The 26,799-nt window shown below is 44.7% G+C and overlaps 1 protein-coding gene across 1 annotated transcript in view; it reads right to left on the reverse strand.

The window, feature by feature from the left end:
• The window catches only part of KLHL32 (kelch like family member 32), a 189,831-nt gene extending 165,343 nt beyond the window's left edge, over positions 1–24,488 (reverse strand). The window contains exon 1 of the mRNA XM_059700895.1: positions 23,992–24,488. The gene's annotated coding sequence lies outside the window, so the exon portion shown is untranslated. The remainder of the gene's footprint in view (positions 1–23,991) is intronic.
• Between the last annotated feature and the right edge of the window lie 2,311 nt (positions 24,489–26,799).

A 26,799-nucleotide genomic window follows, 5' to 3' on the forward strand; every position in this document is an offset into this window, starting at 1 on the left:
GAACAGAGGGCAACACTACATAGCTATGCAGCAAACTGAGTGGTAGAGTAGATAAAGATTTCTAAGAGAAGGAAAAATATTACATGGTAGAGCTAATCAGGAGTTTTCATGGAGGGAGAGGGTACTGAGCTCAATGCTGGTGCATAGATTTTGGACTGAGAGAAAAGTGAAGATGCGAGCCAGGGGATCAGGCATGAGCTGGAAAAAGTGAGGAGGACAGTGTCTATGCCAGAAGTAGTGCCAGGTTGGGCTGACCAGGATAGGTGGGGCTAGCTGACCTCAGGCTGCATGGCTCAGTGGTTGAGCATCGACCTATGAACCAGGAGGTCACGGCTCGATTCCCAGTCAGGGCACATGCCCAGGTTGTGGGCTCAGCCCCAAGTAGGGGGCATGCAGGAGGCAGCCCACTGATGTTCTTTCTCATCATTGATGTTTGTATCTCTCTCACCCTCTCCCATCCGCTCTGAAATCAATAAAAATATAAAAAATAAAATCAGTGTTTCTCAGAGCTGTAGCTTCATTTGATGAAAATGTACCTAAGTCATTCAGAAAACTAATTGAAGGTATTAAAGCAAATTAAGTATGGCTAATTCTTAATGGGGATACCAACAGGCTCCTCCCTCCCCCCAAAGTACTGACTTTTTGGCTCCTTCGGTTAAATTTAGTTTGTTATTGGAACATGTGCACTATATAAGCTGTACCCTGAAAAGCATTTTCAGAGAAATTTATTTTTTTGAAATTTCAACCTGGTAAGCAAGTCTTTGAAAAAGACTTGACAAATTTGTTTGCAAAAGTACAAAGGAAGACATGACATCTAAGAAAGACTAATGAGCTATCGGGGGCACTCTAAATCCTAAGGTGTTAAGTATCTTCCATTTCCACAGGCTTCTTACCCTGAGGTAAGCTCAATTTCTGATTGTGCATTTCATGTTTCTATTTGTGATTGTGCATTCCACCTCATCTATTAAGCTTTCCCTGCTTTAAATTCCAACAATGTATGCCTGTGGTAGGGATGCTTACATTAGGCCCAGATGACAGTTATAGATATCTTACAGTTATATCTTCCCTCTGCTGTTCTGTGAGTGTATTCAGGACAGGAACACCTCTCGCCTAGCTGAATAAATGAGAGTAGGTAAAGTCTTACTGCAAACTCTGGTATGCAAGAAATTAAAAGCTCATCTCCCTGTTTTCTCTAACCCTATTCTACCAGCTGGAAGTTCTGCCTCAAGGAGGGTTATGGCACTGTTCTGGAATTAACATGGCAAAGTGATGAGGGCTGGGTTGCCAAGTGCCTCTGGTCTCCAGGTCATTCACGCATACCTTAGTTTGACACTCAATAAGTCCACTTGTCATTTTCAGTGCTTGTCCTGGATATTGGCTGCATTCAACATCGATACATGGTCTCTCATTCCTGAATCATACTATTTCCTTGGCTTCTGTGACTCCATCTACCCTGGTTTTCCTCCTTCCTCGTTGGTCACATCTTTTTTTACTCCTTTGTGCTCCTCCCTCTCCATCTAATCATTAAGTGCTCCTTGAGATTCAGTTTAATGATCTACTCTATCCCTAGGCAACTCCAACCCCAATAAAAATTGTATCACAGAGTCATAGATAGAGAGCAGACTCACAGCTCTGGGGAGGAGAGTGTGATGGAGGGATTGAGCAAAAAGGGAAAAAAATAGAAAGAACTCATGGACAGGGACAACAGTGTGGTTGGCAACTGTGAGGAGAGGGTGTTAGGGAGGGTAGAAGAGGGTATAGGGGAATAAATGGTGATGGAAATATATATATGTATGTGTGTGTGTGTGTATATATATATATATATATATATATATATATATATATATATATTTGAAAAATTGTATCATAGGCCCAGTCTTCTATGATATCCAAACATACAATAACCTCCTATTTGACATCTTCATTTAAACATTGTAAAGACAGTTCAAATTTAATATTGCCATCACCACACTGGTAATTGCCTTCACCCATCCCACCCCACCCCCAAACTCTTCCAGAATTCCTTTCTTTGTGAAAAGTACCAACATATACACAGTTGCATAGAGTGTCACCACCAAGCAGTTATATAGATTAGTACCACCAAATCTGCAAATGGCACCTTCATCCACACAGTTGTATGGAATGGCACCACCACCCACATAGATGTGGGAGTCTCTGGGTGTCTCTTTCCCTCACCCTCAGTAACCAAATCATCATCAAGAGCTGAAAAATTTACCTCTTAAACCTTCCTTAAACAGTCTTCTCTCTTTCTCTCTCCCCACTTCTCTAAGCCAAGCTGCTAGCTTCATCTCTGACCTGAATCAGAGCAATGGACTCAATGCCTTCCTATACTGATGAGTACTCTCTTCCAACCAGAAGCCACTGTTAGCCTTCCAGGTTCTGTCACTCTCTGATTAAAATCCTTCCTCAATGGCTCTCCACTGCTCTTAGGAAAAAGACCAGTATCTTTATAGGCCCAGGTGTGGTCCTGCCCCACCCACCCTCCAGCATCCTCCCCTATATTCTCCCTGGCTCTCTGCACCCCTGTGAGGTGACAGCTGAACCTTGCTGTCACCTCACAGCAGTGCACACGATTTTTCCCTTTACTTGAAGCATTTTTTGTCCGCTGGCCTTGACCTCATTAACTTGTCACATCCTTCAGACCCCAACCACACTTTCTCAGGGAAGGCTGCATGCCACTCTACCCTCTTTCCCACAGCAGGTCAAAACCTGGTTTTACACTTTCATAAGATCACAAACCTCTTCATCTTAGCACTTATTTCTATTGTCATTTACCCTTACTTGTGAGATCATTTGACAAATGCCTGTCACTTCTACTAGAGTGTCAGCTCCAAGACGACAAAGATCTGGTCTGTTTCCTTCACCACTGGCTCATCAGCACCTGGCCCAGTACCTGACCTGACATTTAACAGACATCCAGTAACTGTGTGACAAATAAGCATTCTTTACAGAACAGAATAATTGTCACGACAAACTGGCGATGCTTTTTAAGCAAAAACACCCCTGACCACATATTTAAGAAGCAATAACAACACAGAATACTTCAAGGCTTTCATCCTGAAGTGAGAGCAAGCGGGGAGGTCACACAAGCAGACCAGGCGTGGTGCCTGACTCACAGCTGTTCATTAGCACTAGGGGCTGAGTACTGGAAAACACAGTTGCTGGTCAGAATGGCACTGTCTACATTCTTACCAGCACCTCCAGGGGAGATGATCATGGGAAGAAAGGCTTGCTCTCCCCCAGCGATAGGGGAGCGACCATTATTTCCCAGGGCTCTCCTGCTACTGCCTAATAATCTCAACAGCAGATAGCAAAAATTTACTGAGTGCCTACTTTGGGCGGGACAAGGACACTTTACATACATTATTGGACTTGACCCACATGATTATACTGCAAAGTGAGTATAATTGTCCCCAGAGTACAAATGAGGATACTTAGGTTCAAAGAGATAAATAACTTTCCTGAGACCAAACAACTAGTAAATGAAAGAACTGGGACTCAGCCTTAGGGCTGTCTGTCTTCAAAGCCATTTCTACTTGTGCAGACGCCACTGTTGTTGGTGCACAAGCCACTGTTGTTGGTGCACAAAGAAAGAGAGGCAGCTACAAGCAGCCAGAGCCCACTGGCGATGGGGGAGGTGAGTGGCTGGTGCCCAGTGGAGTCCAAGGCAGCTTTAACATCACTGGCCATCAGGGTGGACTTGAGGAGCCAGGAGCAGTAAACGGCATGGGGAGTGTTGGGTGTGGCATCTGTAGCACACGCCACGCACAGCAGAGGCCGGATCTCGGAGGAAAAGACCTCCACTGGGGGACCCAGCCCTGCCCAGGACCTCAGGAGGGAACAACAGTGAACCCAACAGAGCTGAGGTCTGGTCCCAGTGCTGGAGGGCCTTGGCCAGACATGTGTTGTTCTGTTTCCACTATGGAATTATTCCCATAGCTCTCCTTCATACACTGGTGGCCAGAGACACCCTTGATAACAGCAAACAGAAATCCTTGGCATAAAGAAAATTTGGAAATGTGTTGTGTTGAGGACACCCAATTTGGGAAAATATAATACAGGTAAATTATTGGATTTCTTTACATAGCCAACTCCTGGAGGCTTTAAGGGTTTTGTTTTTGTTTTCATAAATGGCATCCTGCTTGACAAAGAGGCTTAGGAGTCAGACATACATGACACTAGACGTTGTATGGAAATCAGTATCTCCTAAACTCTTATTTACAGAGCCTGGGAAAGGGAGATGGTTAGCACTGGGCAGAATGAGAAGGCAAGTGGAAAAGTGCTTTTTGAGAATAATTAACCCGTATGGGTCTTAAAGAAATCACTGGCAGTTTTTAGACAGGAGGGTGAAGTTATGGAAATCAAGTTTCTAACAATATTACTCTGACAGCAGTTCACAGGAAGAGATGGAAGAAAAAGCAAGTGGCTCAGACACTAGCAAATAATCAGCAGTGCTGAACAACTGAGTCAGAAGAGCAGCCAGGAGATGGGAAGCGGGGAGGAGCACATGGAAGATTTTGGGAGGGAGAAACTGAGAGGCCCTGATGGCTGAATACTGGGAAAACACTCGTTATCTGCAAATAAGCTCAGATGCCTATGAAATATGAACTGTTTTAATTGTATGCAAATACACAGCTTCTTTAAACACATTTGCTGAGCATGTTAAACACCGGTAGTACTAAGTCAGAGAAGACCAATATTCAAATGTCTAGAAAATGCAAGTTTATTGGTACAGAGGCAGATCAGAGGCTACGATAGAGTGGGAGTGGGGAATAACTGAAATTGGGCACAAGTAAATTTTGGAGGATGAAAGAAATATTCTAAAAGTGGATTGTGGTGATGGCTGTGAAGCTCTATATACATTTATTTGCTAAAAATTACTGAAACTGTACTTCAGTACAGTGGGTTATGTTTATGGTATATCAGTATCCCCCAGTAAAAAGTGCTAACTAAGAGCTGTGTAAAACAGTAATACCGGGTACGGTGAACTGAGAGGGGAGGCGTGGTGGTGGTAGGTAGGTTGCTGTTTTAAATAAGGTAATCATAGTGGGCCTCAGTAGAAGGTGGCATGTAAGCAAAGTCCTGAAGGAGGTGAGGGACAGGCAAGAGGAGGAGCATCCATACCCAGGGAACCAGGAGCTGTGGGCATAGGCTCTAAGCAGAAAAGAAGGCCAGTGAGACCAGGGTAGGGGTGGACAAGGAACGGGTAGAAGGTGAGGACAGGGGATGAGAGAGGATGGATGGTGCCAGAGTATTGATTTGGGATGGAAGCGACTGCAGTTTTGAGCAAAAGAGTCAGATGACTTAACTCAGGTTTGAAAAGGATCGCTCTGGCTGCTGTATTGAGAAGAACCCACGGGAGGCAAAAGAGACCGGGGATCCCTGGCATTAATTTAAACAAGAGATGATGCTGACGGGGACCATGGTGGCAGCAAGAGGTGGGGAGAAAGGTCAGGTTCTGAGAATACTTGGAAAGTACACAATTTCCTGACTGCTGGATGTGAGCTGTGAGGGAAAAGAAACCAAGATTACTCCGAGGTTTGGGGCCTGAGCAACTAAAGATAGAAGCTCTGGACAAGGCAGGTTTGGAGAAGGAAAACTTGAACAGGACGCATCGGGGACCTGCTACTCAGCTATATTATATATGCCCAAATCCCTGCACAAAATTTTAGTAACTTTCTTTTAACGATCAACTTCACTACAAGGTAGGTTTCCTTCCAATACATTCATTAGAAATGAATTGACCCTGAAGGTATAGAAAAGTTTATTAAAATCCTGATTCTTGGCCTTCTTTTGTCTTTGGGACTACTCAACAGCTTATCCTACCTAGTAAAAGAGAAACATGGTAATTAGCCATACATCGGCTACCCTTCCCATTGGCTAATCAGGGCGATATGCAAATTAACTGCCAGCCAAGATGGCGGTTAACCGCCAACAAAGATGGCGGCTAATTTGCATACTGAAGGCAGGGTAGGACAGCATAAGCCACCATCCAGGCCCCCGTTTGCCATGGGGGCTGCCGGGGGCTGGGGCCAAGGCAAGCGGTGCTGATCACTACACCGGAGCCCTCCCCCGTCCACTGGAGGAGTGGGGGCTGGGGCGAAGGCAAGCAGTGCGGATGGCCTCACCGGAACCCTCGCCTGCCCACCAGAAACACATCCCAATGCGATCTGGGGGCAGGCGGGGGCTGGGGCAAGGCAAGCGGTGCCCATTGCCTCGCCAGAGCCCTTGCCCGCCCACCAGACACATGCGCCAGGGCTGGGGCGAAGACAAGCAGTGCGGATCACCTGGCCAGAGCCCTAGCCTGCCCACTGGAGACATGTCCCAATGCCATCAGGGGGCGTGCGGGGGCTGGGGCGAATGCAAGAGGTGCAGATTGCCTCGCCGGAGCCCTCACCCACCCACCGGAGACACGGGGCCCAGAGAGAGAGAGAGAGAGAGAGAGAGAGGAGAGAGAGAGAGAGAGAGAGAGAGAGAGAGAGAGAGACGGAATTTTGCATCCCGTATCCCTCCCTGATTGATCACTGTGATTCCAAGCCAGCAAGGGCTGCCTTCAGGACGGTGCTCCACGTCCCTCACCCCCACCCCAGGCCCGAGAGCACAGTGCTGGGCAGGGGCACCCAGGGGTTTGGGAATGCAGCATGAGGGGCTGGCACAACGTGGGGGTGAGCTGTGTTTATACCGCCAAGTTCCCCACTTCTACCCTGATCGGGGATGTCTCCTCCTTCCCCTCAGAGGTCCAGCTCCTGCCTACATGCTTGCTGGGCAGGCCCAACTGCACCGGGGAGTGAGCCATGGTGATCAGGATGGCCACTTCCTGGGATGGGACAGCCGGACCACAGCAATTCATGAGGGCGATGAGGCCCGTGGGGCATGTGCAGGGGGTGGCCGGCCAAGCCGAGACTGGCTTCAGTGGGGCCAGTGGGAGCCCGTCGAGGCCACCCCAACCCCCATAGGTCTCAGGTGGATGGTGGCCCAGTGGAGAGCGGTGTCTCCATGCATGGTGCCCGGGGATGGCTGTGAGCTGCTGCAACCCCACCCCACGCTTCAGGGAGGGGGAGAAGGCTCGCAGCCACCAGCACCCTAGGCTGCACCTCCTGTGCCTCAGCCTGCCAGGTTGGCAGGGTCCAGAGCAGGTGAGCTGCTCCCTTCCCCCAGTGGTAGAACAGGGAGGAGAGCGCTGGGTGCAGGGAGGGGACCTCAACTGGGATCCTCCTGGTGTGGGGAAGGGGCCCGGCCTGGGGCCAGTGGGGAGCTTAGGAAGTCTGGTTAAGCAGGCGCTGGTTCATACCAACTCTTACTCTGCCATCTTCCTCCAGCTCTTCAAGCTAGCCCCTCTGCCCCACCTGTCCAGGGGAACGGGCTCTGGGTGACCTCCCTGAGCTCAGACTGTGGACCCAGAGACCTCAAGGAAGAGTGCAGGGGCCGGTGCCGAAGTACCAGGGCAGAGTTGCTTCGGTGTCTCGGTGAGGTTTGCAACTGACCCATGGAGGAAGCCCCAGAGGGGAAAGGCCAGGAGGCATGAATTGCCAGCACTGTAGCCACTTGAAAACAGCTCCACTTGGAATTTGAGGCGGTTATATGTTCAGCTGAGAAGTGAGAGGGCTGAACTCCACCATCGCTGGGCTCCTGTCAGTCCGAGGCCCAAGCGTCCACCATGGTAAGGAAAGAACAGAGTGAGGGGCCCGGAGGAAGGGAGGACAGTTGAAGAAAACCGTGTCTAGACTTTCCCCAGCCCTCTCCTTCTTTCTGCTGCCTACAAGAGCCCCAGGCCCGGCCACAGTTCTGTCTCCACCTTTTAGTCCCCTATTCTCCAACCACAGAGGAAAGAAATAAGGAAGGAGTCTGTGCTGCCTTCAGAAAGTATCTATATACCTGATAGGACAGTTGCCTTCCACAGAGGGAGGCCAGACTGTGGCTTAGGCCCACTCCCCACAGGGACATCAGTAGGACATCCTGTGAGGGCTCCCAGACTGTTAGAGGGGGCAGGCTGGGCTGAGGGATGCCCCCAAGTGCACAAATTTTTGTGCACTGGGTCACTAGTCCTATCTAATAAAAGAGAAACATGGTAATTAGCGTACGACCGCTACCCTTCCCATTGGCTAATCAGCCAGATATGCAAATTAACTGCCAGCCAAGATGGCAGCCGGCAGCCAGGCAGCTTGAAACTAACATGAGGCTTGCTTGCTTCAGTGACGGAGAAAACCAAAGTTCCCTGCCTGCCTTGCCAGCCTCTGAGCCTGCAGTTTGAAACATTGTAACAAATATAGAAGCTAAACAAAACCCCAGAAACCTGCTTTCAGCGAGCCGGGATCTCAGAGCTGGAGTTATACATTGTTTTGATTATAGAACCCAAACAAACCAGATACCTGCTTTCAGCAGCAGAGGCCTCAGAGCTGGAGCCAGAGTTAAAGCTGGCCCAGAATAAAAATAAAAGAAAAAAAGGAGCAGTTGGGAGCTTCAGCCCTCAGCCCCTCACCCAGACTGGCCAGGCACCCCAGTGGGGACCCCCACCCTGAAGGGTGTGTGACCAGCTGCAAACAGCCATCATCCCCTCACCCAGGCTGGCCAGGCACCCCAGTGGGGACCCCCACCCTGATCCAGGACACCCTTCAGGGCAAACCAGCCAGCCCCACCCATGCACCAGGCCTCTATCCTATATAGTAAAAGGGTAATATGGCTCCCAGCACCGGGATCAGTGGAGCCGCGAGGCCTCCCAGCACCGGGATCAGCGGAGCCGAGAGGCCTCCCGGCACCGGGATCAGCGTGACGGGGGCAGCGCCCAAACCCCCTGATCGCCCTGCGGTTCTGTGTGTGACAGGGAGCGGGGCTACAACCTCCCTATCCGCCCTGCTCTGTTCGTGACAGGGGAAGGCGCCCCAACCTCCTGATCAGCCCTGCTCTGTGCCTGATACGGGGGAGCACCCCAACCCCCTGATCGCCCTGCGGCTCTGTGTGTGACAAGGTGCGGCGCCCCAACCCCCTGATCGGCCCTGCTCTGTGTGTGACAGGGTGCAGCGCCCCACCCCCCTCCACCCCCCCACGGGCCCTGCTCTGTGTGTGACAGGGTAGAGCCATAACCTCCTCATCGGACCTGCCCTGAGTGTGAGAGTGGCGGCGCCCCAACCCCCTGATCGGCCCTGCTCTGTGCGTGACAGGGGGGAGCTCCCCAACCCCCTGATCGACCCTGCTCTGTGCGTGACAGGGTAAAGAGCCCCAACCCCCCTGATGGGCCCTACTCTGTGCGTGACAGGGGGTGGCGCCACAACCTCCCCATCGATCCTGCCTTGAGTGTGACAGGGAGTGATGCCCCAACCCCTCAATCGGCCCTACCCTGAGCGTGACTGAGGGTGGCATCGCAACCTCCCAATCCGCCCTGCTCTGTGCATGACAGGCAGCGGCGCCCCAGCTCCCCAATCGGCCCTGCTCTGAGCCCGACCAGGGGCTGCACCTAGGGATTGGGCCTGCCCTCTGCCACCCGGGAGCAGGCCTAAGCCAGCAGGGCGTTATCTCCCAAGGGGTCCCAGACTGCGAGAGGGCACAGGCCAGGCTGAGGGACCCCCCCTTCCCCCCGAGTGCACAAATTTTTGTGCCCCGGGCCTCTAGTAGTCTTATAACTTCTTAATGATCCTTCTATGACATTAGCCTTAACATGATTGGGAAGGTCCTGCTCCTGGTCCAAGTTAACCAATGAAAAGTACAGTGATGCCAAATGCCAGTCACTCATCCCCAGCGATTCTCCTTAAAGGGCCAGCTGAGCTAGGAAAAGATCCAATCAATGGATGTTGGGATACATTAATGAAATCCACCTCCTATAAAAATATCAATGTCAGAGAAAATGTCAGAGCGTGAAGCATTTCAAAGAAGTGCCAAAATACACCCAGCCAGTGTGGCTCAGCAATTGAGCATTGACCCAGGAACCAAGAGGTCACGGGTTCAATTCCCTATCTGGGCATATGCCTGGGTTGTGGGCTCAATCCCCAGTAGGGGGCATGCAAGAGGTAGCCAACCAATGATGTTTCTCTATCATCAATGTTTCTATCCCTCTTCCTTTCTCTCCCTCTAAAGAAACTCAATAAAGTCTGGCTTGACCTATGAACCAGGAGGTCACGGGTTCGATTCCAGTTCAGAACACATGCCCAGGCTGCAAGCTCTATCCCCACTGTGGGGCATGCAGGAGGTGGCTGATCAATGATTCTCTCTCATCATTGATGTTTCTATTTCTCTCTCCCTCTCCTTTCCTCTCTGAAATCAATAAAAATATATTTTAAAAAGAGAAAATCAATAAAAACTTATTTAAAAAAAAGAAATGCCAACATTCAGGGTCAATCTCTCTTATGAATCATTATTCCTTAGGAGAAAGCTACTATACAGAAATGAAGGTAGGAAAGGTTAAATTTCTACCTGGAAATTTAAATAACACCTACTCTCATTTGCCAATGTAAAAATACAGATTTTTTTTCTTCTACTTCTAAATTTACATGTGTGAGTTGGGTTCTCTATTTGTTCTGCACCCTGGGCCACCGGACTTCTCTGTGGTCATTATCATCAATACACCAGTTAGAAATACATATTAAACTCAGCAGCTGTGCCCAGGGCCATTACTTCCTATAATATGGCACAGATGGCCAAAAAGATGATTTTGGCAGACTGGCCCAGTGCTAACCACCTAATTGAGGCTCCAGCCTCAAAACCAACTGGTCAAATTTTGTTATCTTCACCCCTCCTCTCTTTTTCTCTATGTCTCTATTTGTCTCTCTCCTGTCCCTGGCATAAAAGGAAGGAGAGTACACCCTAACTCAAATTTAGCAAAGTTCTAAACATAGCATTTCACCCGATTTTCTAGGGAGGAAAAGGTAACTCAATAAAACAATTCCAGTTCTGAAACAGTTATTCTTTAAACCAAAAGACTTTTTCTTTAACTCAAAAGTATTCCTAAGTATTGAAATAAAAAAGGCTCTGGAACAGCCGAATCTTTCCTTCAAGAAATCAAGCTGGTTTGTGCCTGACACATTATCAGAGGAACCATCACAAGAGTCATAATGATTAAATTATCAGGGATGAATAAATATAAGTATGGTATCTGCTTTCTCACACACATACCTCAAAATGACTTATCTTAACATTATAATTTGGCAACATCCTCACCATGCATAAATCTGATTATTTTCATAGACATCTAAAATTCATTTATAATTTCACAAGCAGTAGAATAGGCAAGGGTTATTTTTCTCCTTATCTATATATTGGTGTTTAACATTTGTATATCTCTTCAGAATGCCTGGTATTCAAGTGTTTGATGCTTTATGATCATGACAGTTAAGAAGATCATTGCTAGCTGGTGTGCCTCAATGGTTGAGTGTCAACCCATGAACCAAGGGGTCACTGGTTCCATTCCTGGTCAGGGCACATGCGTGGGTTGTGGGCTCCATGCCCAATAGAGGGGTGTGCAGGAGGCAGCCAATTGATGATGTTTCTCTCTCATCGATGTTTCTGTCTCTCCCTCTCCCTTTCTCTCTAAAAATCAATAAAAACATATTTAAAATAAATAAAATAAAAATCATTTACTACTAAAAAAAAAGGTTATAAAATTCCCCTCAGACACACACACACACACACACACACACACACACACACACACACACGGTCACACTCTGTTTTAGCCAATCTCTAAGGACAGAATTTTAAATTTAAAAGTCTATTAAAAACCTGCAAAGCACATTCTGAACCCTCCCCAAAATAAAGACAAATGACAACTAAAACCACATCTTTGCTCCCAAAATCCTGCCACAAAGATCTATAGCATTCTGTGGCAATTCACTACTGACCTGTTAATCAATGACTCATAACATTTCATCCACAGTAGAAATAGCATTCTCCAGTTGGCTTACATAATGCCATATAGTCACCATCAATGCTCTAAATCTAAAAAAGGAATAAAATAAAAAGCATCTGATTTTATCTTAGGCAAAAAAATGCACATTATTTAATCAATCTACTTTGATGAAGACATTTATAAAGAAGCTCTCTATCACAATCCACCTGATTGTTTTACAAAAATTTGAGTGGAAAATCCTAACTTCTGTCTCAGCAGTGACGATGTTAATCGCACATCACAGCTTCTATCCACACAGGGTGTCTGGTTAGTACAGAATTGCCTACAATGTTCAAATATCCACCGAGTATCCAGAGAGCTGTGTGAGCTCAGAACTGAACTGACTTGTTATTTTTTGTTAAATGTAAATGACAAGAAAGCTGAGGCCTATTTCCAGGTGGCATAGCTGTACTTGGGAGGTAGGAATAAGAAGCAAGAGTGTGAGCAGGTCACTGCACTCTGACCCACAGCTCCCAAATTAGACCTATCATCAGAAACCCTTTGGGAAGGTTTTTTAGTGCACAGTGGCTTGGCACCAATGCAGATTCCAACATAATAATTATAGAGGCTTTGGGAATCTGTATTTTAAAAACAACTCCAGGGCATTCTGAGGGTCAGCCTGGTTGCGAACAGCTGGGCTGGACTTCTTTGTGGAAGAGTGATAAAACATGATTTCTAAAGCAAGGTTGCAGACTGGCCAATCAAAAGCAGTAACAGAATACTTTTAATATAAACAGAACACTTTAAAATTATGTCTTATTTTGTTCTCATGATTCTTAATGTAATCCCAATAGAGGAGACTTAAGCACAGAGTTCTGAAATCAAGCCACCACCACCGCATCCAGGGGCAGAGCTGGAAACCCAAGAAAGAAATCGGAGTCTGAGTGCTCTTGCTTTCCCAATCCACCTCACTGTGTCCATCCCATCTCACTTCACCCCACAGAATACTACCAATGAGAGTTCTGCTGTGACCCAAGCAACCCCAGGTGGAGCAGCCTTAAGAAAAGGCCTTATCAACTTTGGCACTGATCTTAGGAAGCTGGGAGCTGGCCAGGGAGAAGTGGCTGGCTCCTGTGAGATAATCCTCTTTCCTGGCTGGGATACTATTGAGTGTTGTGCTACCACATAGAAAAACTCTTTCCTGAAACTCTCAGTATGTTCCCATCCGAGGTCAACCATGAGACTCCCAATAAGAAAAAGAGAGGCACCTGATCTTAAAAAAGTTCTTGAGTCAGTGAGACCTGGGTTTCCTAAATAACTTGGTCAACAGTTAGCCCAACCCTTAAGCAGGCTCACTTAACACTGACATGCAAGAAGTCCTCTTACACCCTTGCCTCTGTCTCCTCATCAAAGAAATGAACAGTATACCAATAGCTGCTCATTGAAGCATTGCAAGTTTGCACATGAGCAAAGGATGATGTCAACAAAATTTGGAAGCAATCACAAGATATGATTTTCCAAGAAGAGGTCAATATACAGGAAGTGGAAAAATCCCAAGAATACTGTGACCAAAAAGAAAAATGTAGTAATTAACACACATATGTAGAGGGTCTGGGAATTTCATGCCCCATTAGGTTCTGGAGTAAAGCATGTCCTAATTTTAAAAGACAGTGTGTAGGGCTGATGCTATTACATAGTTAAACCATGTAACTAACTCCTGTCCCTAGTCTATGCTCACCAAACACTCGGCAACAAGGAGAGAATATGCTCACCAAAGAATTGCAGCCACATCTTCAAACCCGTTGAAATACATCGAATATATTAGTACTCCATTTTATAGCAATTAATAAAATACCATGACAATAAATTAACTGCAGGCTTCTATATTGATAGAACAACATAAAATGCAGAAATAAGAAAACCGTTAACTTTGTGAAAGATTACAAGGTCAGAGAAGGGAAGCTTATCATAAAACCCTACAGATGACACTGAGATTCACAAATTAGAATTTCAGTAAAAAGGCAAGTGAAATGCTGTGTAGAAAGGCCTTAAGGCTGTGCATGAGTTTCTCAAATGACATTTGATCAATTAGGAAGACCTTTAAGAAATGATAAATTGCTTTGTGACCCGAAGCTAAAGAAGATAAGCTGTGCCCAAATTAAATCAGATTGTAGGTAACTAATGTTTTCACAGAAGAAAAAAATAAAACTTCCATTCCATATTTCTTTAGGCCTTGAATTCTCAAAATACCAATCAGCCATATCAACTCAAGGTCATCAGTCTGGGAGAGACTAGTGACTCTTCACAGTGAAAGGTTATTGGATTTTATCTACACTACACTACTGCCTATCACAAAAGCAGCATTTTTAAAAACATCTCCTTTCAGGAAGCAAGTCAGAGAGAAATAAAATCAAAATAAATCTCTTCTATTCAGATACCTACCTCGATTATGAACCTAAATTTTTTAAACAATAACCATAGCTGTCACTTAAGAAGTGGTTGAAGCTCTGGCCGGTTTGGCTCAGTGGATAGAGCGTCGGCCTGCGGACTCAATGGTCCCAGGTTCGATTCTGGTCAAGGGCATGTACCTTGGTTGCGGGCACATCCCCAGTGGGGAGTGTGCAGGAGGCGGCTGATCGATGTTTCTCTCTCATCGATGTTTCTAACTCTCTATCCCTCTCCCTTCCTCTCTGTAAAAAATCAATAAAATATATTTTTTTAAAAAAGAAGTGGTTGAAAATATGCTCATATTTAAAGTGGGCATATGATTTTGTAACTTTGCTGGCCTGCAAATTGGATGTGGACACAAGATCTGGCATTGATGTCATCTTGGCTACCATAGTTTTCATCTGAGTATGCACACCTTACTATAATCAATATCCACTACATACTAAATCTTTAAAAAAATTTTACTATATTTTCTTCTGGATTCATAGAGAGTAAAGGATATTCTGACTTTGACAAAGGATCACAAATTTAGCATTATCAATTCCCTAAGCCTTTCTTATTTTAGGTATCTAAACTAATGTTACTCATTAACTATTAAAACGAGTGCATCTGAATTATTAAACTGCAACACATTTAAAGAAACACAGAAATAGATATATACACATATCCATGCATGCATGCATACATACGTAGACATAAATACCTACACACCACAGCACATTTAGCACACAAGAAGTAGTATTTTCTGGAAGGATGTGATTTACAATTTATGTGATGAATTACATAAAAACAGAACTTAGCTTGGTATATGGGCTCTTAAAATTTACTGCTCAGACTACCTTCCTGTAACCATTCCTTGTTATCACTACTACGAAAGTCACCAGCCTTGTGGTTTGCTAACAGTACCCACTGCTGTCTGGGTTACCCCAAGCCCCGGAGCTGGGAGGGTGACCTTGAAAAAAGTCAAAACACTGTAATCTCATCTGCATTCCTTGGTCATCAGAGAACCGAACGGTATCAAAAAAGCAGCAAAATTACTCTGCCACTTGTGAGGGTAAGGAGTTGCTTAGCAGGAGTGCAGGAGAGGACAGACAGTGGTACAGAGAAAAAAAGAGAAAAAATTCGATTTAACTAAGAATGTATTCCCCTTGGGAAGGTTTTAATCCTGTCTGACTTAAAAGTGAACTTGAGGAGTTTTTCTGTTGAGCATGGTGGGCTTTTGACCTTTTCATGAAACCATAATTCAGCATAAAGGGAAGCCCCTAATTGTCTAGAAAGATGTAGACAACTAGAATTTGACCTCACAGAAATGCTAGGAGGTCTGTAAATGCTTGGTGCTGCTTTTATAAATCCACAGGGGACACAAGGGGCACCTCTGGGCTTTATACAGCTGGGGACCACTGAAAAAACCCTATAATAGAGCCCCAGTGAGCTGCCTAGACAGGAAGAAATTGGCCCTGGGACCAGGCTGGGGCTACAGGAGCTGCCAATATGAGGAAAAAGTGGCTTGCCAGAGAGGTGACACCAATAACCCCAATCCATGCATTTCTCTCCCCAGGAGAATCCACGCAAGCAGCCCACTGCTCACTCAAGCTCTAATGCAGGAAGAGGGGAACTGCTCCCCGCTAAGGCTGACAGACCAGATTAAGACATTTTATATGGTGCCCAAATTTTAAGTGAATTCTACCCTCATTTTGAGGAAGGTTAAGAGAGGAAGGGAGAGACAAAGGGAAGGGACTGATAAATACTGAGATTTTACTATGCACCAGACATTGTCCTAGATGATTTTTCTATGTATATCTTATTTCATCTCAGTATAGCCCTATAATCTAGGTAATAAGAGTTCCCATTTTACAGATGAGGAAAATGAGACCTAGAGGGGATATGTAACTAGACTGTTAATAACAGAGCCAAAAAGTGTCAAATTTAGTATTCAAATCTGGCTCCCAAGGCTCATGTTCTTAGTGAATAAGACTCACAAATAACAAGGCTTCTAAGTAATGATTTTAAATGAGGTACCAGAACCTATGTCATTAAAAAAAAAAAATGGCAAAATGCCTCCTCCACTGAGCTTGGTGTCTGTTCCATTAGCATTGACAGTGTTCCCAATGAAACCGTCAGCCAGGATCAAACTACTTAATCCGTCAATATTCTATATGCCAAACCGGTGGTACTGTGGGAGGGCGGAGGGAAGGCCTGCTTCAAACTGGAACTGGCTCATCTGGCATGAGAAGTAGAATATATTATGCCTCAAATAAACATGTAGGAGGAAGTCAAGAGTCTATGAAAACTGCCAAAGATTTTCCTTCTTCATTTAAGAACCATCTTATCAGGTTGGCAATTTCAATTTTGCAAAACTATTTTAGACAAATTTACAGCTTCCAGTGCTTTTGCCATATGCGGAACTAATCTGAATTCAAGTAAAGTTTGCAAAACTGTTATTTCTTATACATAGTTCTTTTAAAAATCTCACCCAAATGTATAGTGCCACATGTCTAAACCAAGTTGAATTCAATGCAGTAATGCAGTACACTGTGCATGGGAAACAATGCAAGGACAGAAGAAATGTGAAGAAAGTTGAATGCTTCCTCTGCCTCTTAAAGGGTAAAGATCTCAGCCAGAAGGGATGGGAATGAAGGAGCCAATGAGAAATGACAGAACCAGAGAAACAAATTCCAGAACCAGAGAAACAAAACAAATTCCATTTGTTAATTTCCAATAGGAGGGAAAGATTGTAGGATAAATTCTCAAGTTCCACTCTCCAACCTGGAAGAAATTCTGAAATAATATGAACCACTGACATAAGGACAAGAAAGGGGAAGCAAGGCACTGCCTGACATGAGACATAACCAAGTCTATCTCCGCTGTCACCAGATAGCCCTGTGTAATAAGATGGGCTCCTTAGATGTTTGTTTCTAATGATTTCCATTAGTTGCCCAATATATTTGTGAAGAGCAAATCATTATTGGTTTATGCAGTAGTACCCCTTTATCCACAGTGGATGTGTTCCAAGACCTCTAGTATATGCCTGAAGCCTCAGATAGGACCAAACCCTAAATACACTGTTTTTTTTTCCATACACACCTATGATAAAGTTTAATTTCTAAATTAGGAACAGTAAGAGATTAACAACTAATAAAATCCTATATAATAAAAGGGTAATATGCAAACTGACCCTAACAGCAGAATGACTAGGAATGACTGGTCACTATGACACACACTGACCACCAGGGGGCAGACGCTCAATGCAGGAGCTGCCCCCTGGTGGTCAGTGCACTCCCACAAGGGGAGCTCTGCTTAGCCACAAGCCAAGCTGCCAGCTGCCAGCTGCCAGCACAGCGGTGGTGGCGGGAGCCTCTTCTGCCTCCTCAGCAGAGCTAAGGATGTCCTACTGCAGCTTAGACCTGCTCCCCGCTGGCAAGTGGACATCCCCCGAGGGCTCCCGGGCTGCAAGAGGGATGTCTGACTGCCAGCTTAGGCCCGATCCCCCGGGGAGCAAGCCTAAGCCAGCAGGTGGACATCCCCTGAGGGGTCCAAGACTGAGAGAGGGCACAGGCTGGACTGAGTGCACAAATTTTTGTGCGTGGGGCCTCTAGTAGAACTATAAAAATATACTCTAGTAAAAGTTGTGTGAATGTGATCTCTAAAATATCTTATTGTACTGTGCTCACTTTTTCACTTAAAGAAAGCACTTTATAGTTCCTCTCTGGCATATCCAAATTGCCAGCATCACTACTCTTGTGTTTGGGATCAATATTAAGTAAAATAAGGATTACCTGAACACAAGCACTGGGATACCTTGACAGTCAACCTGATGGCGGAGTCGGCTACTAAGTGACCAATACGTAGGGAACATACACTGTCTGGATTAACTGAACAAAGGGAGGACTCATGTCCCAGGTGGCATGGAGCGGTCAAGTGTGAGACTGCATCACACTACTCAGAATGGCGTGTCATATAAAATGTATGAATTATTTACTTACGGAATTTTCCATTTAATGTTTTTGAACTGTAGTTGACTGTGAGTAACTGAAACCATGGAAAATGAAACCATGGATAATGGGGGACTACTGCATTGTGCTTGATGGGAATTAAAACCCCTCCAACTTTAAAGCAAATTCCTGTCATACCAAATGTCCTTAGTGCTAGACTCTAGCTATGACATGCTTTCTACTTTATTTCACCTTGTTACCTTGTGCCCATCATCCTAACAGGTAGTCCTCCCAACCAGTTATCACAGAGCTAGTACTTGAATACAAGTCTAACTTCCATTTGCTCCTCACATTTTTTTCATATTTCATTTCAGGTAACAAAAATGCTGACCCAATCAGGATCATGAGCAGGGTCCATTTACCTGTCACCAAAGACTTCAGTCTGGGTTTTAGTATAGATTTTCAAATAGCTAACACACAGCTTACATGTCTCCTCCCTTGTCCCACAGATATGAGACATCATCAACAGTGTATTCAACGTTAAAATCTCTGTGTGTAAGAGATTTTACTAATCTTCGAAGATTACTCACTAATCTTCGAGTCTATGATACTACAAAAGAAAATGTTTACACTGATACATTTGTCCTTTTTCATCTAACTTCAAGAATCTCTTTCCCAATTTTTGAAAATCCAGATATTTGTCCACTCCAATTGAATTCGTGTAAAATATATATGTAGGCTTCCTTTCCACAGAAAAGTGATATCAAAAGAGGAAATTACATGCCAAGTGTTTTATGTTAAGACACACCATAATAGTTCATGGGTATTTACAGTACATCAAACTTTGTATAGAGAATATAATGCTTGGTTCTTCCCTTGCTGTTTCTTTTCAGTCTTTTAGAAGAATCCACACTTTACTCTCCAGATTTTCCTGTGTCTACAGCTCCCCGCTTAGTCTCCTTCACCAACTTGTCTTTCTCTACCTCTTCCCACACAGTCCAGTTCCATCTTCTTGCTGCACTACATGTTGGAGACTGTATTTCTTCTCACAGTCCGGTCATCCCTTGAGCTCATCAGTATCAGACCTCTTGGTACATTATCCTCTCAACTCCCATTTCCAACTGATTGGCAGTGCTTCCCATCCTACCATAGCTAAAGGGATCATTTACTGGCATCAGATTCAGCCATCCAAGTCCAGCACTAACTCTCCTACACAGGACTTACCTGATCTCCACAATCAGAATATTTTTAAATTTTTTTCCCTATATTATGCTATATGAAATATTGTCTCTGTATCATTTAACACACAACTGTCTCCTGATCACAATTCTATACATGTCTATAACCTCATCAGGTAATTGGCAGAGAAGGATGGGTGTGAAGTGAGAAGAGCTGCTGAGGTCTAAAGTTTTCTTTCATTGATCCAATTTAACTTCACAAAGTTTTGGGTTCTCCATTTGTGAAATGGAAATAAGATGCCCACTGATAGGGATGTTGTGAAGACGATATGGAGAAGGCAGCCTGCATGTCCAAGGGACTGGAAAATGGAAACTGCAGGAGCAGTTTGTGTGTGTTTGCTTGAATCCTTAAAGGCAGACATGTGACCCCCAGAGCACTCAGCCAGGACTTCGTTATGTTATTGACTAACATCTGCATAGCTCTTTACTAGGGGTGCAACACATTTCATAAACTGGAAACTGAAATGTTTTTTATTACTAGAGGCCCGGTGCATGGATTCGTGCACGGGTGGAGTCCTTCGGCCTAGCCTGCACCCTCTCACAATTTGAGACCCCTTGTGGGATGTCAGAGAGTTGATTTTGGCCCAATCCCTGCAAGCCAGGCCAAGGGACCCCATCGGTGCATGAATCTATGCACAGGGACTCTAGTATGCATATAAGATCTTTGGTTAATCTCTTTCCGCCCTTCCCCCACCCTTCCCTCTGAGATTCATCAGTCTGTTCCATGTTTCCATGCCTGTGGTTTCCATTCCTGCATTGAGCATCTGCCCCCTGGTGGTCAGTGCACGTCACAGCTACTGGCTGGTCCACCGGTCGCTTAGGCTTTTATATGTATAGATTAAAGCATCCTTTAGAACAGTGGTTCTCAACCTTCCTAATGCCGCAACCCTTTAATACAGTTCCTCATGTTGTGGTGACCCCCAACCATAAAATTATTTTTGTTGCTACTTCATAACTATAATTTTGCTACTGTTATGAATTGTAATGTAAATATCTGATATGCAGGATGTATTTTCATTGTTACAAATTGAACATAATTAAAGGATAGTGATTAATCACAAAAACAATATGGAATTATATATGTGTTTTCCGATGGTCTTAGGTGACCCCTGTGAAAGGGTCGTTTGTCCCCCAAAGAGGTCGCGACCCACAGGTTGAGAACCACTGCTTTAGAGGATGATTTTAGAGTAAGAGAACTATTAGAAGTCCCTGTCCAAATCTTGGCTTTTTTAATTTATTGAGAAACTTTTCTTTTTTAAAAAATATATTTTTATTAATTTCAGAGAGGAAAGGTGAGGGAGAGAAACATCAATAATGAGAATCATTGATTGGCTGTCGCTTACACACTCCCTACTGAGGATCAAGCCCGCAACCTAGGCATGTGCCCTGACTGGGAATCTAAACGTGACCTCCTGGTTCATAGGTCAACGCTTAACCACGGAGCCATGCTGGCCTGGCTTGGCTTTTTTTTTTTTCTAAATGACACCTCTTTGGGTCCACAAGAAACAATGTAAATAAAATAACACTCCTTTCTTGATTTTATTTATTTATTTATTGTTGACAGTATTACAGATGTCACCCATTTCCTTCCATCCCCCCTCCACCCAACCCCGCCCCACCCCAGGCCTTCCCCACCCTACTGTCTGTGTCCATGGACTATGCATATACGTTCTTTGGTTAACCTCTTCCCGTCTCCTCCCTTCTTTCTGATTACTAGATATGCTTCGGAGAAATCTACTGACATCTCTACAGCTTTAGTAGGAATGTGAGAAAGAGGCAGCTTCTCAAAAGGTATTCAATGCATTGCAAGATTATTTAAGGAACAAACAGACTTTTCTCTGCCAGGGTCCTGGAATGAATGTTCCTTCGAGTTCCCATTTATGTTCTTGTTCCTTTGGAATTTGCAGTATTCTGTGGTGGCTTTAACTACCTAAAATCCTAAGAGGAATTTTTCATTGAAAGATTCAGGAGATATATATATATATATATATATATATATATATATATATATATACACACACACATATATATATATGTGTATATGTGTGTCTGTGTGTGTATATATATATATATATATATATATATATATATTTCAGAGAGGGAGAGGGAGAGAGAGATAGAAACATCAATGATGAGAGAATCATTGATTGGACGCCTCCTGCACGCTCTCTACTGGGAATGGAGCCCGAAACCCAGGCATGTATCCTTGGCTGGAATCGAACCCAGGACCCTTGAATCCACAGAGCCAAACAATCTAGGATACTTTTTTTTCTGACCAACTTTTTATTCCACCTATTCCTTCAACTGACATTTTCTATATTTTCTAGTCCTATGCCCAAAACAAAAATGAAGCCAGGAACATAAGATGTTTTAAACTATAAATGCTTTTGTTTCACCAGATTGAAAAATTCCCATTTTGGAGCACGTCATGCTCTTTTATATTCTCTGAAATATAATATAAAGGACCAAAGAAACCTCAAAACACACTTGAACCTTTTTATTGAAGAAATGATGAGGAACATTTTTAGAGATTTTAATATTAAAATCAGAAAACTCTTACTCACTCTTATAATGATGGATGTATTTGTTAGAGAAAAATAGTATAGAAATGAATGAGACCTAGTAGTTATGGATTGATTGCAAACTAGCAGGCCACAGGCCACATGTAGCCTAGATATATTTATAATGTGTTCCTTATAGTTTTTAAAATTAAGGACATATTACATAAAAACATCTGGAAACTTCAGTTTTCTGTGAAAAAGAATTTTTAGAACTGTGGCAACAATCAGCTACAGTAGGAGCTGCCCCATTTATAGTGGTTTTCTCTTTCTAGAAGCCAAAATCCTCATCTCCCTCCCTCCCATGTGTCTCCTACCAGGATGCTCCACTCCTTCATCTCACCTGTCAGAGCCGTGCACACACTGGAAATGCAGGTACAGGAAAGTTTTAAAGGCAAAGAGCCTAGATCTAAAAAAGAGCTTTCCCCTTCACTAGCTCTGTAACTTCAGCAAGCTGTGAGTTTTCAGGCCCGTCAGCTTTAAAATGAAGATAATTCCTTGACCTCACAAGGATGTTACAGGGACTAAAAAGGGAGTATACAGAAAGTACTTTGTAAACTGTAATGTAAAATGTTTGTCATCGTTATTCATTTCCCAGCCCCCTTTCAGTTGCATAAATCCCCTCTACCTACCTCAGTTATATTGGCTTCCTTGATTCTCACATTATTACATCCTGTATGACACAGTTTAAAGTCTAAATAAAAAGAATCTTATATATTTACTTACATCGTTTAATAAAAGATAGAAAAGATGAACAAATATTAAAGGAAAACAAAATGAATTGTTGAATGCCACGGATCTTTACTAGGTCATTTCTGTTTGTGACGAAGGTATGAAATTAGTGCAAAGTGTAATTGCCAGATGGCTGACCCTTTCAAATGCTGTGTAATAAGTTCACCCACTAGGCACCCGAGGCCTCAAGGTAAAACCGACAGCCCAGTGATTAGGAGATCCTCTAAGATTAGAGCACTGGCCTGCTCCTTGGGTCTTACCCAGTGCTCCAGTAAAGGGCTCAATCCATCAGGGAAAACAACAACAGGATCTAAAAAGCTTTCTCTGTGCATCCTTCCTATGTTTTAACACGAGCTCCAAAAACTTGGAATCTGGAGTATTAAGACATGGCACACATTTTAGATCTACATCTATCTACATATGTCAAATAATCAATAAGAGACTGGAAAAATCTCAGAAATGGAAGAGGTGCAGAAAACTGCACTGAAATAATAATTCAGTGGATATAGAAATGTTAGCAAAGATGTGTGTTACGGGTGCTTACTTCTTACATTAGGAATTTCACATATGTATTCCTGTTCTGGTCAATTTACAACAGAAGACCATCCTTGTACGATAAATTTGTTTATCTTCTGCTTTCAATGTTAAGATAATCACATCTGAATGAAATGCAAAATACAATAAGTAGAGAGGAAGAAAGGATTTTAACTGGGATCACCTTTCTTTATAAGATCACCAAAATAAGAGTAATTTATGATTCAAGACACATCCGTTGAAAAATTCATCTGACAAATCTTCTTTAAAGCATACCATATAGTGCAATTACCGCTTTTCTTAAAGTTGAATGAAATCATCGCCTGAATACAGATTAACGAATGCCAAATTACCACATGGCCCTCAGTGTATATTTTTTATTTAAAAAAAATCAAAATAAACAACAGCACCATTGAAGAAACCAGCTCTTTCAACAGATGTCCCAAGGCTGATGTTTCAGGAAGTCTCCTTGGCAACCAAGGAGCACAGTATACCTGGGGTTGGGGGGAGGGGAGAAAGGGGATGGCAACTCCAGGGTTGGTAGAAGAAGTAACAGGGAGTCGTACTTGCTCTAGCCAGAGGACGTTGAATGCCCCTGAAATTTAAGTCAACTCTGGCCTCACCCCCACTGGCGCACCGGCAGCTTCCCACCTCCTCCCTCCAGTCTGCAGGCACCAACCCCGAACCGTTTACAAGGAGAGAGACTGACTTACCCGATGGGGTGCGCGTTCTGCTGGGTTCTGTACCCGACGCGGCAACACAGGCACCGGGCTTTCCCCAATGCACAATGGCCCTGCTTCGTCCCACGATGCTGAGGTTAAGAGAAATCGCAGGAGCTTCGCTCTGCCGGTTTGAAGATGCAGTTGTGAAGGAGCGAGAGGGCGCGGGTGCGTGCGTGTGTGTATGTGTGTGTGTGTGTGTGTGTGTGTGTGTGTGTGTGTGTGCGCGCGCGCGCGCGTGTCAATGAGTGTGCGTGTGTCTGCGTGTGTGCGCGCGCGTCCCTGCGCGCTCTGGGCTCTCCCGCGGGGAAACCGTGTTTCCCAGTAAAAGACACAGCAGCAGCCAGTACTGCAGGTGGCACGTCCGGCTCGCTGAGCCCCAGGCGGCGCGTCGGCTCACAGGCGCACCTCGGCGGAGCCCCGGGCGGGCTCAGACGGCCCAGCGTCTCCGCCCCCTCCCGCCTCCGGCGACCGAGCACACACGCTCGCCCCCCGCCCTCGGCCGCGAGCACGCGCACAGGCTCCCGCCTCCCCGGCCCCGGGAGCGCGCACGCCGCGCACCTCACCCCCACCCCCACCCGGTGCCGAAGGCGAGCCTGGCGCGCGCCCGCTCTCCCCGGAAGTCCCCTTCCCCTGCGCACCCTGGCCCTCGGGCACCTGCGCTGCGGGACGCGGGGTCACTGGCAGCCTCAGCTGCGGCCCCTCCGGCGACGACCGATACCCAGGAAACCAACCTGCTTGCTCCTCTCTCCCTTCCCCAGGGCTGGCCCGCAACCTGCGGGAACAGAAGCTATGAACCCAACTTGGTGTGTCTGGAAGCACTGGCCCTGTTTCCCTCTCCAGGACCCAACCAACTTGTCAAGTTCAAAATGCCCCTATTTCAACCGGCCGCGTTGCGGGAGCTACTGGTAAATAGTGGCCCTCCTTAGGATAGTAGACTTCCTGGTACTGAAGAGACTGGCATCACAGTAACTTTAAGAAATGATCGGGGATCACCAGAGATGGATGGCAGCCTTGAACCTGAGGAATGAGGAAGGGTGCGTGGTTACAGCCACTTCAGCATTAAAACTGCAAACACCAACCCCAGACACCACCATTAAATTCCAGGGCCTGGCCCATTCTTGTGCCACGTGTGGGTCTTTCATATTCCTGTGTAAAATATTCTCAGAAATGCATACTTAGGCATAGTGGGTTGTTTTACTAGGTAAAAACCTACCATATTCCACTTTTGAAATGAAAACCTTGGTCCTACGTGGAGTTAAGCTACCAGCAGATACAACTCTAAATTAGAGTAAACTATTTGGTAGAAGTTCAGGGTTTAAACTACTGCAAAAAAATGGAATTTCACAGAATGTTAAGTCCCATGTCTTGGAGGTTGGTGTTCTTCCACACTTGGGCTAGGAACAGTACCCTGATCTATTTTGAGATGACCGTAACATTCCCATTAGTCTCAAATCAGTGGTTCAGCAATTTTTCCACTCTCAGACCTACAGGTTTTCTGAAGCTGTTTGCACCACACCTCGCCCCTTGGGGCATGGCTGGCTGGCTCCCAGGGCTTGATATTTGAACTTTAGGATTCTGGGGACCTACTTTATCTGGCAGTCCTGGACACCAAGATGGGGCCAGGGGGAAGAATGACAAACAACTGATGGCAAACATTAGGTGCAATGCAATTCTCTAGAAGTTTTCATACACAACTGGATATTTTTCATTGGATGCTGTGTTATGTTAGAAGACAAGTGTTAAAGCATATTTGAACCCAAAATACTGACAATGATTGGTGTCAATAAAACACTCCTTTAAGATTCATAAATTATTTGTCACTAAGGAGACTGTCCTTAAAACCTGAAACCCATCTATATTGACTGGATTATCTATTTGTTTAGAATAAATAGAAGCTGTTTATTATTAAATACAACTAAATAGAAAGAGCAAAGACATAGCTATTTACACAGAAATATAATCTTTATTCCACCAACTCACCATCTGTGTGACTGTAGAATGGTCTCTTTCTGCCCTAGCTGAGTCTGTTTGCTCATTATTGTATTCCTATGTGTAAGCACAATGTCTGTCACATACCAGGGGCTCAAGAAATATTGCTGACTAACACATAGATGTTGAGGATTAAATTAAAAAATGTATGTTAAATGCCTAGTAAATGTCTAGTTCAGAGTGCGATTTTTTCCTAAATGACTTCATAAGATTGATTTATAGTGTGGTTGTTTTTAATTGGGGGGAAAAAAACACATTTACTTCTCTAAAGTACATAACTCCATGGTTTGTTAACTAGCTAGCCTTCAAAACTCAACACAAGTGTGTTTTCTGGAATACTGTTAATAGAGGAACGAATAGGTTTTAGGCACTATTTCTCTCTTGGGTACCATTATATACAGTCTTTCCTTATTAAGGACATAGCTTAAAACAATGCTTCCCAAAAGCTCTGCTATGGAACCCTAGTAATTTGTTCAACAAAAATTTTCTGAGTTCTTAGGCTGTGTTAGGCAGTGTTATTAGTATAGGGCTTTCAGTTGTCAAAAAACAGACGACATAGACTGACGAACAGAGACAGATCCAAAGACAGAGAAACAGCGATCAGACTATCAATCCCCAGAGGGAAAGTAGGGGAGGGTGGGGGTAAGGGGAAGAGATCAACCAAAGGACTTGTATGCGTGCATATAAGCCAAACCAATGGACATGGACAACAGGGGGATGAAATCATGAGGTGGGGGGGGGAATGGGTTTGGGGGTTAATGGGGGGGATGAGGACACACTTGTAATACCTTAACCAATAAAGAAATTAAA

The sequence above is a fragment of the Myotis daubentonii genome, chromosome 6 (assembly GCF_963259705.1).
Source record: "Myotis daubentonii chromosome 6, mMyoDau2.1, whole genome shotgun sequence".
Classification (NCBI taxonomy): domain Eukaryota; kingdom Metazoa; phylum Chordata; class Mammalia; order Chiroptera; family Vespertilionidae; genus Myotis; species Myotis daubentonii.